The following is a 21,250-nucleotide window of genomic DNA, read 5'->3' as shown; positions in this document are numbered from 1 at the left end:
TGTAGAAAATAAAAGCATGAACAAAATATTCAATATTAAAACTGAAGGTACAAAAGTTTACAAGTGTCATAAATACAAAGTGAGAGATTGCTTTGAACTGGACACAATAGTAGAGAAGAAGTCAGGGGTTCTCAGAATTTGCAATGTGGGACCAGCATATCTGAACGAGGCAAACAGGCTGATTATTAGGTAGAGAGAAAGGTTGAGTTCTTGAAAAATTAAGATTTTTTTTTTTTTGCTATGTCTCCAAATGTTAACTAAAAAAAGGCTAGCTGGAAGCAGCTTCTCATTCTACTCTCTAGATAGAACAGATACCATGTACCAAAGAGGATTATGAAAGGTCGCCCTCCACCTATATTTCCCCTCATTCTGCTTCTTGGATGTTCCCCCATTAGCACTGTCATCAAGTGACGTCGTGAACTGACAAGCCTTTCACTCTTCATTCTTTAAAAGAAGTAGGAGAGAGAAGGAAAGCTGAAAAATATTTCAACAAATGTGTGGACATATTTGTATTCACTTCATTAATTTACTTCTATAGCTAAACTCATCTACTACAAGAGCACTAAAACTTTATGGATGCCACTTTAAGAGCCTACTTTGTCCTCCGGGTCTAAGGAGGCAGAGAGGCGTGCACGAGGCACGGAAAGATGGAATGAAGAGTATCAGAATGTCAGTCTCACTGACACGCTGGCAGCTCCTCAACTGCCAGTTGTAGAAACATTTTCTGAACCTCCTTCACTCACAAGTTTTACTTTACATTGATGATTTTTAAAAACAATAGTTACCATTTTCCCATCCTCCTTCAGCAATTTCTGGTTTCTTTCCTTGGTCTTTTGAAACTCTATCTCCTTTCCTCTCTTGATTTAGTTCTTCCTTTTCCACTTGATTATATATCCTTTTGTGGAAGGAACCCAGCTGGGTTTTCTGGCCTGACTTCACATTAGAATAACCTCAGGATAGTTGGATTTTACTCATCAGACCTGGCCCCTATCCAGGACCAGTTACATCAGAACCATTCAAGGGCAGAAACTGCAGTGTGTGTGCGTGGACATGTGCATGTGCGTGTGCATGTGTGTTCTTCTAATGTACCCTTAGTGATTCTAATGAATATCCAATAGAGTGGATTATAGTAGACCAGTTGTGCTCAAGGTGTGGTCCCTGGACCAGCATCATCAGCATCACCTGTAAACCTGTTAAAAATGCAAATCGTTGAGCCTTACCTTCACCCCAGTGCATCAGAAACTTGGAATCAGGGCCCAGATTTCTGCATTTTTAAGTTCTTCCAGGTGATTCTGAAACATGTTAAAATTTGAAAACCTCTGTGCTAGATTACGGACATTTTTTATCTAAGTTAAGACCTCAAGTAAAACTGTGCTCCCTGACCAGAAGCATCAGGATCACCCAAGAGCTCTACCCTTGACTTACTGAGGTTTTTAACAAGATCCCCAGTGACGTGTATGTAGAGTAGAGGCTGAGAAGCACTGTTCCAAGAACTTATTCAAAGCTCCATGCCCTTTGCCACACAGTTGACTGTTATGATCTTATTTAAAAATGTAACAATTATTCATTTCTCAAAATGGAACCCATTTATTCTTTACCTATTAAAATAGAAACAAAGCTGTTTTTCCTATGTGGTGCCACGTCTAAGTCTTTTCTACACTGCTGTTTCTGTCCTAAGGGTATTTTCACATCTCCTGAGAAAATGAAGAAATAAAAGGTCGAAATTCCTTTGTATGTAACTTGTTGCTTTTCCCCTCAAAAGAAAAAAAAAGGTCAAAATTCCTGATGTGTTCCTCAATTCTGAGATGTATCCATTTTATTCCTCTGGAAATAGGAGCTCTGAGGTTTGACAAAGAACAAAGATGGAATCTTTGCTTTGTGTCTTCTCTCACACACAGGAAGGAATCTCTGGGTGTAAAAAAAATCTTTATTGACCGTATTAAGAGGCAGCAATGTGTGTATGTGTATATATTGGAGTGGGTAAATTAGAGAGGGAAATGTCATCCCCACCAAGTCAAGTTCATCACCCCTTAGGTTCAAGCCCTGGTGTGAGGATGCCCCAGATTTCTCTATAACAGAGGGAGCTCTGTTGCTTCCTGTGATTATTCTAAAACTATGAGAACCAGTGTAATGGCAAAAGATCACAAACCCACCTGTTCAAGCACCTGTTTTTCTACTCTTCTATTTTCATCTGCATCTTCAGCCTCATTTAGCTCAGATAAGAACTGATCCCTTGAAACTGCAGGTCCTTTATCTATTTGGTATCCTAGCCTAAGCCTTAGTTTGGGAGGGGTAGTGAGCAGATGGGGAGAAGGGCTGTCAGATGATCTACATTTGTAGGTAACAGAACATTTTCAGAGTTTAAAACAATATACTAAAAAATAATGATTTAATACTACGCCTGAATCTGATTAAAACCAACATGCAAATCAACTACACTTAATAAAGGAATCTATCATTATATCTTTTTTTAAAATTATTTTTTATTGAAGTATAGTTGATTTACAAAGTTAGTTTCTAGTGTACAGCAAAGTGATTCAGTTACACATATATATATTCTTTTTCTTATTCTTTTCCAGTATGGTTTATTATAGGATATGGAATATAGTTCCCTGCACTATACAGTAGGACCTTGTGGTTTTCTTATTCTATATATAATAGTTTGCATCTGCTAATCCCATCTCATAGTCAGAAAGTCTTAGAAAAATAAAGGATTCAAAATCAAATGTAAAGCGTTAAGAAATGAAGAGGTCTCCCTACCACACTAAAGTTAGTTTTCTTGTCCCAGTTTCACCAGTCTGTTCAAAACTTCTTAGTCACTCAAATTACTTCTTTCTGAGCTTTTCCACCACCACCCAGCCCCTGGGGTAACCCTGTGAGAAAATGACTTCTCTATTTAACCACTTAAGATGTGAATATTTGTTGTGAACCAGCTGCAGCTCTAATAACCATGGATCCCTGGAATCAAAGGCTAATTCTCACAAACAATACACTCCTCTTGTTCCTGAAAGCACACTCTGTAACCTTTGCAAGTATTATAAAAAGTAAGTGTGACGGGTCCAAAATGCAATTGTAGCCATAAGTTTCTTACAATTGGATTAATTTCAAACTCCAGAAAAGTAAGTAGTTGAAGTTTTATGAACAAAGGTGATAACTGAGGACATACAATTTCTAGGACTATGGGGCAATTTTTGCAAAATAAGAATGCACTGTATTGCCAATTTGGTCAACAGCTGAAACTTAAAATGCTGAATTTAAAATATGTTGATATAGTAGTGACAATCAAAGGTTGGTTTCTCTCTCACCTAAATACAATTTTCCATATTAAGAAATACAATCACTCAGAAACAATTTGTTCAAAGGATCCCTGAAGTAAACCAAGCTCCACTCTCTAAAACCCAGTGAGTTCCTTGGTAGCAAAGGAATATACATAGAAATGAGGGTTTATAAATTTTTTTTAACTCCTCTAAAACATCATGGAATTAGACAATCACAGGTGTGACATATTACCTAAATGTAAACTATATTAATGTGATTTTAGTGTAATTAAAATCCATTCCTCTCCTCAGTGAAGCATGACTTTAATAAATGTTTTCAAAGTCAGGTCCTAACCAACTTGGAATCCCAGTGTGGAACAGAGCCGGGACACTCAGTGGGTGCTCAGCCAATGCGAGGAAGGAAGGATGAAGGAATGAAAGTAGTTCAAAATTGAGCACATATACCTGTTAACAAAGGAGAATTATCTTTCCAGAATAAATAAAAAGTTATTACTTCTAAGAACATCATGTACTATTTTCAACACATGAATTAGAAATAAAGGTACATTTTGGTATGGAACACATGCTCTGCAACTGTTTGAATTAGTATACTGCTGTCAATTACTCCAAAAAACAGTAGAGAAGAAAGGAAGGAAATGATCTTCTTTGCCATTTAAAAAATATACACATAATGGCACTTTTGTAGTATTTGTGTAAAAATAACAAGTCACAATAATAATGCCAGCCCTTTTGGTTTTTAACTATTCTTAATTGAAATAAGATTAAATAGGTCTAAACTGGTAAATGTTCTGAGATGCTAACAGCAATTGCCTCATTGTAATCTTTGCTACTTAAGTACTAAAATATTATTCTACATTTTAGATGACTTGTGGATTTCCTTTTTATCTGAAAGGCTGTATGAGGAACAAAGCATTATGTTTCAGACAAGAGACCTCATGGTTTTCAAGATTCCAGGTTATTCACCCAACCATTTGGCCATCTCCCACCTACACGGGGTCACAATTGAAAGTAAAGTCACTTCTGAGCAAATTTGTGAACTTCAAGGCCAAACAACTGCATAAATAATCTGTAGGCCACAGACCATCATCAAAGTCTGGAATTTATGCAAATAATTCTGCTTACATTGAACAGATCTGTAAGGCTGTAAGCTTTTCCAGCCTAAATAAACGAGTAATGGAGAGGTTTAATGGTGCAAGATTGCTCCCTACAGGCCAAACTGCAGAATGACATACAAGACAATTGGGGTGGAGGGGAAAAAGAGATAAACAATGTTTTATAAGGCATGTAGGTTATTTACTGACAAGTAGATGAGCGCAGAGGCATGTAAAGATTGTATAACACACATTGGGATATGTATTGACAGTTTTTCTTCTAAAACTACAATCCAGTTTTAGAGTTCTCCATTATTTCCTACTTTTTTCTTTTGGAGGTATTTTTAATCTTCTGAAAAATGTAAATTACTTTTCTGCTGGGAAAAAAGTTCTGTTTCAATAATGTATTCTAATACCTCTGAATGTATATTGAATCTCTATATTCTATAGAATTCTATAGAGAATCTATATTGATAAGTTTGGTTTTGGTAAAGTGATCAGTCACAAAATTTGGAATTAGTTTCCATGATTTGAACAAATCTCATGAGGCAGTGGTGGTGGGGAGGTGACAGTTTATTTACTACTTTCCCCCTGACTCTACACAGCTTTCAAAATTCATTTGTTCAAAACTACCTACTTTCAATATTTAGAGGGATTTAAAGATCATGTATATTTTAAACTGTATTTCTTCTTTAAGAAAATATCAAATACTTTGGGTTTTAATTAAGCACAGATAGTAGTCCATCTAACATAAAGGAATCTGATTTTTCACTGGAAAAATATCTAATTAATACTGAATTTCAGTCATTTATATAGCCGCTCACATTTTTTGAAATATGGAGAATGATTTTTAAAATGCAGATCTTCAAAACTATAAGACAAGTTATTAGAAATGCATTTTCCCTTCAACTGTAGAGAAATTCCAACTCTAAAGAGAGTAGTTTTCAAAACTGAATAATATATTATGGTTAAAACACATCAACAATCTGGCACACCATATGTATAAATAAACATATCCCACTATCACTGCACATGCCATAAATGAAGCCAATGAAACATCTGAAAAGGTAGAGCAAATTCTTCATCATACTGTTACAGACGCTAAATAACACTGTCAGCCTTTTCTGAGAGATGCATAAAGGAAAGTTATCATTCTTAACACTGCTATTTATATAGTTCAAACATTCTGCTTGCCTATCTGATGAAGATGTTCCACACATCCTTAATTTTAAATACGATTTAGAACATATTCAGGTTGAAGAAGGAAAGAATACTATTCTTCATGATTGGATTCTGGGTTTGAATAATAATGTTTTAATTATAATATATCTTTGAAATATTTAGAAGTAATAAACTTAGGTGAAATTCAATTAATTAAAGAGCTCAAATATAACAAAATCATCAAAGAAAAGGCATTGTACTAGTAATAAATATGCTTGTTTATTCTGATTTATAGCCCACTGTACATTGGTCAGCATTTCCCCCCAACTAAAGTATGAATTTTAAGCAATTAGGGGATGTAATGAATGTGTGTAATAGAATCCATGACTTTAAAAGTGGAAGTGATGAAGACATTAACCTACAGGTGGTTTTTTCCCCCAACAATTAGGGTCTATACATGTTCTATACATGATGTTTAATTGTATATAATCATAATATAATTACATAATGATTAAATGATCTCAATTTTATTTTAAATAAGTAGATAATCTTTTTATTAGAAATAGTTTTCTATAATTAAATTGTTCAGGAGAAATTTTAGTAAAGATTGAGGATGAACCATGTAATTTTTAAAAGCAGATTCATAACAAACTTTCTGTGAAATTAATATTTAATTCATCTAACAATATTAGTTCTCAGTAAATTGGGTTGCTACTTTTCCAACGGATTTATACTTTGTCAGTCAGTATAATTGTGAATAGAATTAGTGAATATGTTCAGGTTATGTGAGAGAATTATTAATTAAGGGTAAGAAAAGTTTTTAATATTGCCCTCTTAAGCAAAATGGATTTCAAAGGCTGTATTATTATTTACCTGGGGCAAACAAATTCATATGTAGAGGCCTAATTCTACCATAACATAATTATTAACCATAATAAAGGGTAAGAATTTTCCATTGCATTTATTAAGGCTTTAGGAACAAAATATAAAGCTGAATAATAAAAATTATATTATGGTGGATACTTTTCCTAAGGCTATCTATCAAAAGCAACTAAAATTATTGATCACAAGAAAGAGTGTCATTATTCTGCTGGTATAATTGTAATGCTTATAGCAAGATAGACTTTTTACTGTATGCATTGTTTTAATGTGGATTTTGTAATGGGAAAATTGCTCATATATGCAACAAAACTATTTTCTCTCAGTTTGCAGAATTTTGACATTTTTTCTTATTTGTGTATTTTCATTATTCTCATGCTAAACATGAATAAATTCTAAAACTAAATTCACATTATCAATATGAATTCTAGGCCCATCAGGTCTCCTTCTAGCAAGGAATCTTACTTTTATCTTTGTTACATTCTCTGCAAAACTTATCGGTAACATACTTTCAGAAAATGCCAGCCAATAAACTACAGTAAAATAATTTTCTTTATAAAAGCACAGTGATCTTTGGCATCGTTCACTATTTTCAAAGCCATAAAAGAACAGATAACAAATATATGACTCACAAATTATCAATTATGAAAAATAATCTGGTTCAGAAAGCTGCACTAATGCAAAAAGATGGATCACTTGTCACAAACCAATAAAGGCTATTGTTTGTGAATCCAATATTTGATTGTATCATTTATGTTGGACAACTTAAAATGATTTTTAAACCACATTACTTTTTGAAAAAAAATTGTTATAAAGGTGAATGCGGGGGTTTGGGGGGAGAAGAAACCAGATGTGTAATCTGTCATCCTTGAAACAATTTATATTCTTACATTGAGTCCAGCCTACAAATCTAAATCGCAAAGACCTGGTCAGCGAGGATGGATGCATTAGAAAGAACCCTACTGTGTTCCAGAAAATGGACAGATGCAGGAAGGTTAGTAGACTTTGACTATCCTTCCTTTTCATGTGCCATTCCACTGGCTGAAAATTTGCAGCCTTGATGCTTCATTATGCAGGGAAGTTTAAACTCTGTGTTTCTTAAGCTAACTGTGCTTTATTACACTTCTTATGAAGGTACCTGCTTTTGCTTATTTTATTTTGTATTACACAGAGGAAAGCACAACGAGGCTACCAAGCTTAGAAAACCTGCATGACCAATTCTCTTCCAGACCGTTTCACATTCATAATTTTATAACGAAGGTCAAGAGGTACAATTCTCACCAACCAAGAAGAACATCTGTGTGCATTACTGGGGCCAGAAATGTCCTATATGGTGTTATCCAAGGGCCACTTGAATGCTCTACCTGCTCTTTTATATCCCAGTTACAACCATTTACACCTGCTTGTAAGTAAGGGCTTGGATGTCTAAGAAAATCAGAAATACTTTGCCCACAAGGCCAGTGATAAAATGCACATATGTTATCTGGAGGTGGCCCATTCCCACTCCTAGGCAACAGATTTGATCATCAGATGATACAGGGCAGAGGTGGGTTTCAGTGACATCATAAGTGCAGACACAGGCAGAGGGTAGCAGGGACCATAATGCAGATAATGGGGAGTAATCCCAGGATAATGATGTGCCCAGATGGGTATCTGATGGGGAGAATGGAAAATAGTGAAAGAAGGGATGGGTTTAAGGGTAGAAAGGTCATCACATCCTAGAGACATTATTGCACAATGGGCCTTTACCACAGAGTTCTCCTCTCCTTACTAAGTGAAGAAACACAAGAAATTCTGAAATAAATAGAAAAAGGGAAAGCTCAAGGGCCTAGCTATATATGCTAAAACAGAGTAAGAAAATTAAGTATTAAACCCTGGCTCAACCCCTAACAGCCCTGGCTTGTTTGAGGTAGGGGTCATGAATTTTGCTTAAAGCGGGGCTCACGAATGCTCTTGGATATATTCCTACTTGGACTCAGAAAAGAAGTGAAAATGAGGTTGGGGGAATGGACATAATTGAGTAACTATTCAATTATGGCAACTGCTAGCTAATGAAGACCTATTACAACTAAGTTTTTAATAGAAAATGTGCTAATTGACTATGTTGGAACTCAGAACAAGCATATGGCTAAGACGTTTGATTACTTAGTCTGGTTCCATGTCAGTGATTAACTATAACACTGTAAAAATAAGGGTTTCTATGACAACTACTGAGCTTGCTGACTAAGGTGTGGGTGACCAACTTGAGGGATGAGTTTCTCCAAATCATGTATCTTCCATTAGTCCCACACTGTGTGACCTGGAGGCTCACCAACCAAAGTGTGTTTTTTCTTGTCCCTTACTCAAAACATCCATCCTGCTCTCAGCCTTGGCAAAGCTTAAATCAGACTCTTACGTGAAGAATAGAGCATAGTATTTATTTTTTAATCAGAAAGGGTATATAAAGCTAAAAATTTAATCTGCTTATAAAAGTGAAACAAGTCAACATAGTCCACCTAGGTCTGAGTCTAGTGTTCAACCTCAGGAGTGATTATAATGATTTCTGAAGTTTCTGGAGAGGGCCAGTCTCGAAGTCAAAGACAGCCTGTACAGCAACTTTCAGGAGATGGGTACTTCATCATCCATAATTTTAGACAAAAACTTTCTTTTCCAGTGTCATTCTAAACTAAAATTCAGAACAGGTGTTTGATGCTAAGGTTGTAACCAAAATATTCCCCCTTATAGCCTGCAATTCCGATAAGACTTCCCTCGGAAATATAATGGTTACATAGCCCTTGTATGGCTTTAACAAACCCCTATTTTCTTCTTTCTGCACCATACAATGTGCAGTCTATTTGCACCCATTCAGGACTAAATTACAGATAAAGTTACAGCAAATTTGTTTTCTCAAAAAAGCAGTCAGCCCTAATATCCCTTGAGTAATAAAAGCCTTGTCTTTCATTCAGAACTAGAACTGGCATAATTTTCTCCAAGAAACAAACTCCTACTTCCTGCGACAATGGACCTGTTCTTAAAATTCTGAATGGGATACAGCTCAATTTGCAGGTGTTCAGGTATAAAGGTAAAAGGGCATTTGACCCCCCAACTGGCAATTGTTGCTGTGGTAGGTAACTTCATTCTCCTAGTTATATCATTCTATTAGATAAGCTGCCAGAGTTTTCAGCTCTGAATTACAGAGGTAGGCTCAAGTGAATCAATAATTTATACAGATATATCTCATTCATTCTGATGGTATAAAGATACATACTAACAGCCTGCTGCAGCCACAGAACAAAGCCAGCGAGACATTATTTAAAAAGAAAGGGAGAAAAAGAAACCCATTTATCTATGTGAGCAAAAACATTACGTAATAATGACCTCATGGCTTATTAATTTTATTTTTCAACTGTTTTAACAAATACTGTGATGAGATAAATAAGCCTTTTATGAATCTCAATAAGGTTGCTCCGGTGATCATTAAGCTAACATTTCGAACTTTCAGATTGATTTTAAAATAGAATGATGTTTTACATAGCAATATAATACAAATCACTTGAAAAGATTCGCACACTTAAGAAGTTTACATTAACTAGCTTAACTAAATCTCTCAAATATTTTATTACTGAATTTCAGTATAAAATTACTTTTTAAAAGATGAGAATCAAATACATTTAGGGACTGTACACTAAGACTATTGTTAATATAGCCTTATGCTGTTAATTATTACCTGGGGACAATTACATAGTGTTGTATTCACTAATACTATGACATTTTTATTAACTCATATTTCCTGTGCTAACAGTGGTGCATTAAACAAGTTATAAATAAGAGGGCAGCAAATATTTAAAATGTCTACTTTAAAATTCTTCAATCATGTTAAAGGGAATCTGAGCTCCTCTCAAGGAAAACAGTACTAAAACCAGTGTGGTTACAATATAAATTAATAATCAATAGCCTAGATGGCTTGAATGTAAGTTCCTGTTGTCTTGTCCTTAAGGATGAAGGGAATTCATGATCTAAAAACATGATAAAAATCTCTCCTAGCAACTTGAATTATAAACAGTGACCGTTACTTGACAGATCTGAAAACTTATTTGAGGATAAGATGCATTAGAATGTGTGCCTTGTCCATTCTACTTCTTTTAGTTCAAGGCCGGACAAATGTCTGGCTTGAACACATGAACCGATTATGTTCAGAGCTGGTTTAGGAAGACGGTGCAAAACCAATCGGGGGATAGATCCAAAGAGAAGGAGGGCAGCAATTAGAGATAATACTCAGGTACCCTATTTTCCTCCACATGGAGAAATTTCCCTTCTTTTCCAAGGAAACCCCTTAGGAAGTAGGGCAGACAATAAAAGTCTGAAAGAAAAGAAAGTGCGCATAGGAAAGACAAAGAGAGCAAGAGAGCTGAGAGCGAGTGAGCGAGCTAGAGAGAGAGAGAGAGAGGGAGAGACCAACGCTGTGGTCTCTACCTAGAGTCCTTTAGCCTTTCTGTGTTATGCTCTGGGGCTGCCTGATGTAATCAGTTAACATTTCTGGCCTTCCAAGAAAATATAGCTTGTCCCTTAAAAGTAGAGAGAAGAAGGAGAAATAATGGAGTGTCCCATTTCTGACAGTCAAGAGGGAGAGTAGAGAAATGTTCCCACACTGATCTCATTAAGATGACGAGAATAATGAGTGTGAATCTTATGTATGAATCTCACAGTAGGTAGAGGAGGGCATAAATGTATCCTACATTCACCCTTTTATAATGCCTGATATACTACATTTATTCTCAGCTTCATCTGATACTACTGTTGGGGGTTTCTGTTACAGTATTACAGCTTTAACTTCCAGTTTTGCTGCTGAAGTCATCTGAGTCAGTCATTCAACACAGCTTTATTGAGTGTGCATGAAAACGGGGAAGATCTGTTAATGGAACTGAAATACATCTCAAGCAGAACAGTCTGAATTTATCTCCTGTCACTGGTTGTAATAATGGATTAAAAATACTGAAAAATGGCATTTTTCAGTTTGCAATCTATTTTTTTCCCTAGTTCCTTAAACTTAGGTTAAACATTCTAGTCAATTGGAAATAGAACCCAGGTATTATTACGTCTCCTGCATATTTTTAGAGGAAGACTCATGCATTTTTAGCAAACACTGATGAGAAATTTTTCCTTGTGATTTATTTCCCTTTCTTAGGTCCAGTACAGGATATTTCCAAATAATAATTTTAAGTTAAATCATTTTCTCAAGATTGATACAAATTTTGAAAGGTTACAACAGCTCTCAGAAACAAAAACCTGTGTTGTTGTGGTCTTATGTATTATTCAAGCCTAAATGATCCAAGGGCCCTCATACTTAAGGACTTCAAAGCATTTCATATAGATGATTTCATTTAGCTTTCTTCACTCTGGTAACTCCAATAGCAATAAATTGGTGCACTAAATTTATAGCAAACTATACCTCACATAATTTATGTAACAAAGTGGGCAACACCTTACAAATTCTAATAGTATCTTAACATATGCCCAAATTATTATTAATTCAGTACTTCCACCACTTTGTAAAGGAATATACGCTTCCATTCTTTTGCTTAATTATATGCTAGAAAAGTTTTGATCTGTGTAATTTTAAAGGAAATTTAGGATTAAAGCAAAACAATGAAACTGGATCACCAGTTTTCCTAGGTAATTCACAATACATACACTTTTTTTCCTGGCATTTATTCAGTCTAATGGAAATTTAGGCCATGGACAGGCTCATCTCAGCTACCATTAAATCAATATGGATCAATACAGATGGTTTAAACTGTTTAAGCAACTCATGAAAGTATGTGTTTGAAACCTGGGAAATATATTCTTAATGAGTCTACATTTACTTTCGGGAATAAGTAATTTATACTACTTAGAGGCCAAATGACATTTCTTTGCTTGTCTAAAATGTACCTCACTTAAATACACAGTGAACTTTTTGTGTCCTTTATTACTATATACACATCTCTGCAGTGTTTGGGGGAGCTGTAATGTGATGTGATCGCAACTAATAGAGAAGTTCATCAGAAGATAAGATATGCACTTATTACTTGAACTGCAGGAATAATACTAAGCAAAGTGAGCACAGATTTACTATTTTGAATAGGCAGTTCCAGCCCTTTCGATCAACACATTCCTAAATAGGGAATACCAAGAACTGGGAGTCTAATTTTACACGCTTAGAACTCTACAGGACAATGTCACTTGGTTTTCCTTAATTAAGGACAACTTGACTTATAAACTTCGGGACAGAGATTCTCTCCCTCTCTCCCCCTCTTCTTCTCTTCTCAATGCTGCTGTCTTCGAAGCGTCCATTACCAACAACTTGGGGAGAAGAAGTTAGTGCCTCAGTAAGTTCCTCTCCCTTAGAGCACTTTAATTTCCTCTACTGTAAAATGATCTCTAAGCTCCCTTCCAACTGTAACATTCTATGAATTAATCTGCACCCTTAAAAGCCTATACAATCTCCACCTTTGTAGACCCCTTGCCTTTGCCATGAGGAAAGTGCTTTATCCTGAGGTAGGATTGGGGTAGGTGTGTTCCTGGCATCCTGAGCACCAAGCCATGATTGCATTGAATTTACTTCCTACATGTGATATTTCCATTCTACAGCTAGTACTCTAGGAAGGGATTGATAGGCTTTGTGAATGGTTCTATGTCAGTGTTTATGATATTGCCACTATAGAGAAATGCATTCCAAGGTTTAAGCAGCTGTCTTACAAAACAGACTTTTACATCTTGTTTGGAGGTTGTGAGTCTATATGAAAAAATATGTAGTTTTAACTACATATCGACCAAGATTTAGGACTTAGAAATAAAACTGTGGTAGGAGGCTCATATTCTGAGAATTTAAAAAATAAAGGAAACAGTGCACACCCAAACTAGCAGAACCTTGGTTAAAGGTCTCTCTTAAAAATACCAGCCTCCTGGTTGAGGCATGCAATAGTCTCTTGCAATGGAAAAACCAAACTCGATTTAAAATAATTTAAACAAAACCAGATAAGTTTTCAATATTGCTGCCTAACTAGAAAAAGTGACCTCAGCTATCTGAACTTCTATATTTATGAATTAATCTTCTCTGAGTAGCAGTCATTACTTTACTAATATCACTTCAAAATATAACACCTCTTATATGCAACCTCAGCATAATAATTTGTGGATAATTAATGGACTACTTGTAGCCTTGGCAATCTCTTATTTTAAATGAAATCCAAAAGATTTCTCTCAGGAAAATAGTATTTAATTCACCAACATTTTATGACAAAATTGGATGATATATTCTTGTTTCAAACATGTAAGTATTGCCTGAAGTCTTCTTGGCAGAAACTGTAAAGATGCTAACTATGGAAAATGCAGCTGAATTATTTGTATATAGCTAAGTAGAATATAAAACATCATATATTTACTTATTATTGATAAATTACAACAGTAAAAGTTTTTTGATTCCTTTGGGGAACTGAGTAACCAGACATACAGAATAGCCAGTAGAACATGTATCTTCCCTGTTTTAAATGACTATCCTATTCCACAACGCTTTTTCCTTCCCTTCCAATGAAAATCTAATAGGTAATCAAGCCTAAGAAAGCATGCTTTTATATCTCTAACATAATGATATTCATTTAGGAATATAAAGACTATCTATTAGTCATAACTATAGTACAATGTATGGACAAAACCCATCTAACCTTCATAATGATAGAGGTTATATTACTTAGGCCAGAATTAATATTCACCTCACTTCTCCATTTCAGTGAAGCACAACAATGCACCCTTGCAATCGGTGTAGAGAAGAAAACTCTCATATGGGTTTTCATAAGGGGAAGATTCAATTCTTCAGTCTCTATGAAGCCAAACAAAATCTTTCCTTTCACTGGACTCCAATGTAGTCAGTAATTTTGTATAGAGATCACTAATTCTTTTTCCAGACTGATTACCTATGGGAATAATTTGCATTGTATGCAAACTACCAAAAATCTAAACTAGACTTTACCACCAAGAGCATGAAAGTAAACATGGTTAAACTCACATTAAACTTCATCTAGAGCATGAATTCTCAACAGGGTTGAGATGGCACCCAAGAGGGTAAAGATTGGTTCTTGGGGGAGAGCAAAAAGAATCTTAGGTATCACAACGATTTGTGGCCCTTCAAAGCTCAACACTCCCTGAGAAAATCTTATTCCTTAGTATTTCATTTGTCTCATTAAAGTAAATGAAAAGCTTCCCCTTAGAGAGGTGAATATGAGAAAAACAGAGAAACACTGATTTAAAACAAAATAAAAGCCAAGCTTTGTCTCTAAAATCTTTTTTCCCATCCTTAACATCAGGGTTGCCTTTCATTTTTATCTAAATATCTGTTTACACTTTGATGTGATTTCTATCTTTCCTTGCTTCTTAGCTTTTCTCTGATTTTCTCTTCATTACTTCCCTTTGAGCCAGTGGCTGATGACTGGTGCAAACACGAGAAATGGTCACTCTTTCATCTTCCCTCTGTTACTGATCTCTAATGTTATCACTTGCTGAGTATTGGATCTCTGTCATCACAGCAAAATAGAGGACGCAACACAGTGTCATAACTCACACACCTACTATGGCAGGAGTGACTACTGCATCTATAGTCGATTCTGACTGTAATGTTAAAACGTGGTAAAATGATGGCAAGAAAAAAGGCAATGAAAATCTTCCTTAACAGCATTTCAGGTTAGTTTCTCACTTGGTACGTTAACTCTAATACACCACAATTCTAAGGTATATCTTCATAATTGGTCAAAATAGAAAAATCATACAATAGAAAGCATTCTACTCCTTATTTCTTAATATTTACCCAATACAAAGGGGCATGAAAACATGTGGAGAGTGAAGTCACTGTCTAAAGTATATTAATGACTGCATTGCTGTTGTAATTTACAACCTTTCAGAAGTTATTACTCTTACTTTACAGAATTTTACTAAAATAAATTATACAATCATCTCATTCATTTAAACTTTCTCCTTTGAAAAACACTTTACAGAATAATACTTTGCAATGGAATATGGCTTGCTGTTTTGCTCAGAATGCATGTGCCTAACACTTTAAATTGAAGCTAGGGGGTGGAAAATCTTTCAGAGGACAAGAACACTGGTTTAGGAATCTGAGGACAGATAGTGAGACACCTCTGATTTCATTATTTTATAATTTTTGATCCTTAGTCAACTTAGTTGTAAAATCTGGAGGCAACATATTTTTTAAGGGTCTCATAAAGGTTTTGAGGCTGTAACTACCTGATACATAATACAAGGAGGCTGCCTGGGGAAATGGTACAGCAGCCATACAGCCAGAAGGAGACCACAATGAGGCACTGGTGTCACCCCAACTTTCACTGCACATACCACTAAGGTTCATGAGAAGGCTAATTCCTAGATTCAATATGGTATCATTGTTATGCTGATGATATCTGCAATTTATGTTTGATTATAATATAGCACAACAGTACTGTACTTGAGAAAAAGTGAAATAACTTGAGATTTTCCTCAAATCACCCACAGAAGAAAACGTCTCCAGATTATAGCATCTTACTACTTACTGCTTTAGAGAACAAAGGAGGGAGAGTAGAAATAATAGATAATGTGTGTGATGTGTTATAAGAATTAAATTCTTCTTGTTGAAAATATAAAATAAAATTTAAGAGGAGTAAGCTTTTCAGAGAGTGGTAGACTCTGTGCCTTATGTTATTATCTCCCTCCAAAGAGCAGGAGCCCCTTTTGCTGACATTATTAAAATAAACAAAAAAGGGTATTGGCACCATTTAAAGAAAGCTAAGCACTGATTTGAGGAAGTGCTGCACTGGTATATGTAACAGCCACAAAAATAAAACAAAAAGATTATACATTCAAATAGACCTACAAACTGAACTAGAGCATCACTCCTCAAGGATTGGAGAAATCTAGTCAAAATGCTTTGTTTCATTAACATCTGATTTTAGCTAATTGTGATCAATCCTAAAACTCAACTCACTTCTAAACTGTGGTCTTTGGGGGGGCTTTTACACAGTTGCAAGAATTTTTATGCAACGCTTTTCGGAAGGTACCAGTTACAAAAAAACAATATTTTCATAGGCCAATGCTTGAAAAAAATTTTCCTTCCATGGAATTCGGATAAATTTGGAAAAAATATATACATCAACGTAAAGTGCCAGCACGTTCCTATGAATTGGGCACACAATCTATTTACTGAAAAGAAAAATATAGTACTAGAATTTTCTAAGTGTCAATACTCTTTGACTTTGTAAAAGGAATTTTAGGCAACTAGAAGGTATACAATCTTCTAAATCAATGAAACTCTGTATAGGCTTTCTTTTTTTCTCACTTACACATTTGTGAAGGAAATGTTTAATGTACCTTTAAAATTTGTGTAAATTAAATTGGAAGTATTGTTTATAAACTTAGTAAATCCTTATGTCAGAGGAAAGCATCTATAAAGAAGGGTGGGCAAAAGGTCTTGGAAGTTTAGATTTACATAATTCCAGGAAAATTCAAGAATACAAGGATAGGACCATCAGTTATAGATCATTCTGCTTTAGTATTTGTTTCTTTGGTTTTCAGGGGTCCTTCTATTTTGCTGTTGTGGGGAAAGTAACAAAAATTACATCTGGAACATTTCCAATTTTTTCTGCTGGCACTAAAAAAAAAAATGGTAGCAACAACAACAAAAGCTTCTATAAAAATCATTTGAAAATTGCTAGAAACCTGAAGCATAATCTTGTTGGTGTGGTATTACTGATGTCTCACACTCTTTAAAATAGAAATTTCTGTTGAAATTTAAAATTACCTTCCATATGTCCGGTACAATCACCCTCTTTTGTTCAGCGATATGAAGGCTAGTAAGACTTGAATCTAAACTACAGGTGATATAGACATGTCTTTGTTTTCACATTAACATTGCTTCTTAAGTGATGCTCCCTTTTTAGTCCTTGAACATGAAGGTCACTTAAAATGTCCTTACTGTTTGTAATAACTTTTAGAAAAATCCATATGTTGTTTAATAGCAGCAGGCTTTCTACACAGGAAGTACTTGATAAGGTTTCCTCGGGAGCCTATTGTCTTCAGATCATTGTATTATATTCCCATCGCCTCTGCAAGTTCAGTTCCTCCTTTGCTTGTGCTTCCTCCATTTTTTTTTTTTTAATCATTTGGCTACACAGAGCTGTCTCATGTCATTCTTTGCATACATCATCACTGTTTTTTCTCTTTGCCTGCATAATGGCCTAGCTTTTCTGAGAGACGCTGTTGTCCAGAGTGTGATCCTTTACTAAAATGGGGATTGAATGAAGGTGGAGCTCAAATTATCTAGGAGCAAAGGAAAACCAGGCATTTGAAAATGACCTAGAAAGGAACGAGTAATGAACCAGAGTGGCCTCAATGAATTGCTGTAGAGGGAATTCTCAGTTTTGACACAAAAGGAATGCCTGGATACCAAGGAAAACCTAGGGGAAGAATCTCGGTAGGAAGCCTGCCTCATCGGCTGGTCAGCCCGGAGGGCTGAAGCCAGTAGCTCTCCAGATAGGAACAGAAACACATGTATTTTATGAGTAACAGTTAAGCATTCAAACATGCTGTTTTGGAACACAAGGTACTTTGAGGAGTTGACATCCCTTCGTAATTCATGTTCATTGTTCCTCTAAGTAAAATATGTGTCTCCCTTTAGTTATTCTGCTAGGAATTGTACTTTAAAGGCAAGAGGACATTTTTGATAATGCACATCTTAAACTTTTCATTAAACTACCAAATTTAAATTCTACCTTTTTGTGCACTCTGACATTTTTGTCTGGCATTTTCATTAATTTTGCGACATACATAAATGTAGCTGAAATGTTAACTGATCAATACTTTGTCTCTCTCATGTAGCACTAGCGTTCCATTCCCTAAGGACCACACAGCAGAACAGAAATTAAATGTGTAAAATATCAAATGTTAATGTTAAACACAGCGGCACTTACTGTATAACGACAGAAAAGGCTAAAACAATTCCAAATGGGCAGATGGTACCACAAATTATCTACAATCCCATTTAAGGATTAAAGTTTGTCCTGTAAAATAATTCTTTGACGCACACTGAAGTGTGTCCTTTTTACTGATAGCCCGGTTGTCCAATTATTTTTGTGCTCATTACAGTGAGAAATGACAGTACTGAAAAGAAAGAGAGAATGTACACTTTTTTTTTTTTTCCATGTTGCACCCACTGACATCCACAAGAACACAAATGTCTGGTCAAGAGCCTGATGAAAATTAGGCCCAATTTATGAGACATTTCCACGTCTACAATAGATGATTCCCAAAGACAAGCGGTTGTGCCTTCCACACCACATACATCTGTGTTTGCTCTTAAGCATACAATATTCATAGTAAAATTTAGAAACCTAATTCATAGCACACAACAATAAGGACATTCATTCCCAGGAACGTGTTTGCTTATATTTCATCCATCACCTTCCAGGCCGATTTCTGCTTCTAATACTGTAAGCCAGCTTTGAACCTTCCACAGAGCACATAGGTAGCACATAAAGAAGCCAGGGCAGCTCTCCCCCTGCATTTCACATACTCTCCATTTTAACTGACATAGGGACAAAAATTATTGTTTTTCCATTTTAATTTCATTATTCTACATTTATTTTTGGATAGTAAATTAGAAAAGAAAAATAAAATGGAATAGAAAAAAGGCAGTTAAACATAAAGTTTACTGATCTGGGCCTAAAACCAAGCGGCATAATGGTACAAATGCATGTGCTCCATGAGAGGCAGCTGCATTTATGAAAAAGTGGGCCAAGTGGAACCAATATTATAATAATAGACCCGTGATCCATCAACAGGGAATGATGGGAACAATATGTTTGTAACAATGGGGTGCTGCTCATAGCTTCTCCTAATGGAAAGCAGTTCTTTTCAAAAAACTGGCCTAAAAAAGGCTCTGGTTATGCAATAAGATCTTTGAAACATTTCATTTTTAAATACATCATTGAATATCTACAAGATGAATAAAAATCCTACAACAGTTCTTTTTTCCCAAATCGTTATGATATTAAGATTACAAGGTACATATTTTAAAAGCTCTTTTAAAAAGGAAATAATATCCATGTGGCTTGGGGCAAGGTACTTAACTTGTCTGTGCCTCAGCTTCTCCCTCTGTATATCAGGAAAATAATAGTATCTACCTCATAATAGGTTGTTGGGAATATTAAATTTATTAATGCATGAAAAGCACTTTCATGCTTTAGTGCCTGAAAAACAGTTCTTTGGCACATAGATTTGTAATAAATGTTAGCTGTTATTATTACTATATAAGGATCTTTTTGTATCAGAATTTAATCTGAGACTAAAATAGAAGACTGAGAGAGGATTATGAAATAGTTTAGAATTCAAATGGAAGGTATAGAAAAAATTGCTACAAAGCATTAAGCTATGTCTAGCTTTATTAGAGCAAACCCTTATTTATATGGTATCATTGAAGAAAGTTTCTCCAAATAAGAAAAAGATTTCAGACTGACTGACTGGATCATTGGTTGGTCTATCTATTTAGATAGTCATTTATATTGGAAGCCTACTAACGCTAGATACTCTGCAGGTGATGCTAGAGTCCCAGGTGAAAAAGGCAGGGTCCCCATTCTCCTGGAACTCCTAGTTCAAGTCCAGATAAATGAAGCTGGCTTTTGTTTTCATTGTTTTAATAACATTCAATGGAATGTAATTCAGTGCTTCTTTTTTTTTTTTCCAATAAAACCATTAATATTGTTGTTTCTTCTCAAAAGTACTGTTAATGTGCGTTCACATTGTAGTTTTTGGTCTCTTTTTTCACCATCAGTGTCAGGAGTCCCTTTTCCTACCTTTATTGTGGCCTCCCCTGCCCCCCTTATTCTGAAAGCATCTTTCATTCAGCTTGTGTTTTGTAGGACCCAGTCTGTTAGAAACTGACCACCAGCTAAGAGAGAGAATAGTACATTTCTTCCCCAGTGAATTTTGACTCCCTTTCAGTGAAATTACTCAAGTACCATCATGTACATGTAGCTAAGTTTCTCAGAGTTTCACTGCCTGGTTTTTTTTTCAATCAGAAAGAAATTGTGAAAAAAAAGTCTGCCATCTTGAATTCATTTTACATGAGTGACCTCTAGAAGCCAGATGAAGTTTATGAAGACTTACACACACATTGTAATGCTAAATTGCTCAAAATGAAGGTTCCTGAACAAATGATATAATTATATAGGTTTCTCTGATTTCAAATTTCACATATAGCTGTGAGGAATGACTTTGGGAGGAGTGAATCAAAGATGGCAGCATGACATTTTCAGTAGAATATTATTGTGTCTCCTTTAAGGTCCCTGGAACCTGGAAGTAATGGCATAAAATACACACAGAAACTCAATATCATTTTTTCCTCATTAACATCAAAGTGCCTCTATGATGCTGAAAAATAATAATAAAGTTTGTTTAACAGTACTCCAATGTATTTATTATGTGAGAGAGCTAAATACAAGAATATTGAAAGAGGCAGATTTTCTTTTCTAAAACTTAATGATGATGACAGTCACTTTCTCTAAGGAGACAACGACATGTCTATGGGAAGCAGGCTGCCTAACTTTCTGGTAACTTACAACACAAAGGGACATATACACTCTTTGTTCCATGTGCTCAGTCAGACATTAATGAAAGTCCCATACAAGGCCTGAGAGGAGGACAGAGCTCAAAGTACTAAACAGATGTGCATACACTCATTTGAATGGTAATACTAAAATGTTGATTTGTTACTACAATTAAAACTCTTCTTGTAAGCCCCTTATAATAAAGTCATATTCTGAGAAACCGGCAACTATAAGGAAG

At 35.3% G+C, this 21,250-nt stretch overlaps 1 protein-coding gene across 17 annotated transcripts in view; it reads right to left on the bottom strand.

The window, feature by feature from the left end:
- The window catches only part of MCTP1 (multiple C2 and transmembrane domain containing 1), a gene marked incomplete at its 3' end in the record, with an annotated part of 541,466 nt that overhangs the window by 140,756 nt on the left and 379,460 nt on the right, over positions 1-21,250 (bottom strand). The window lies entirely within an intron of this gene.

This window comes from Mesoplodon mirus (genome assembly GCF_964341445.2).
Source record: "Mesoplodon mirus genome assembly, chromosome: 5".
Taxonomy (NCBI): domain Eukaryota; kingdom Metazoa; phylum Chordata; class Mammalia; order Artiodactyla; family Ziphiidae; genus Mesoplodon; species Mesoplodon mirus.
This window is presented reverse-complemented; position numbering and strand designations above follow the sequence as displayed.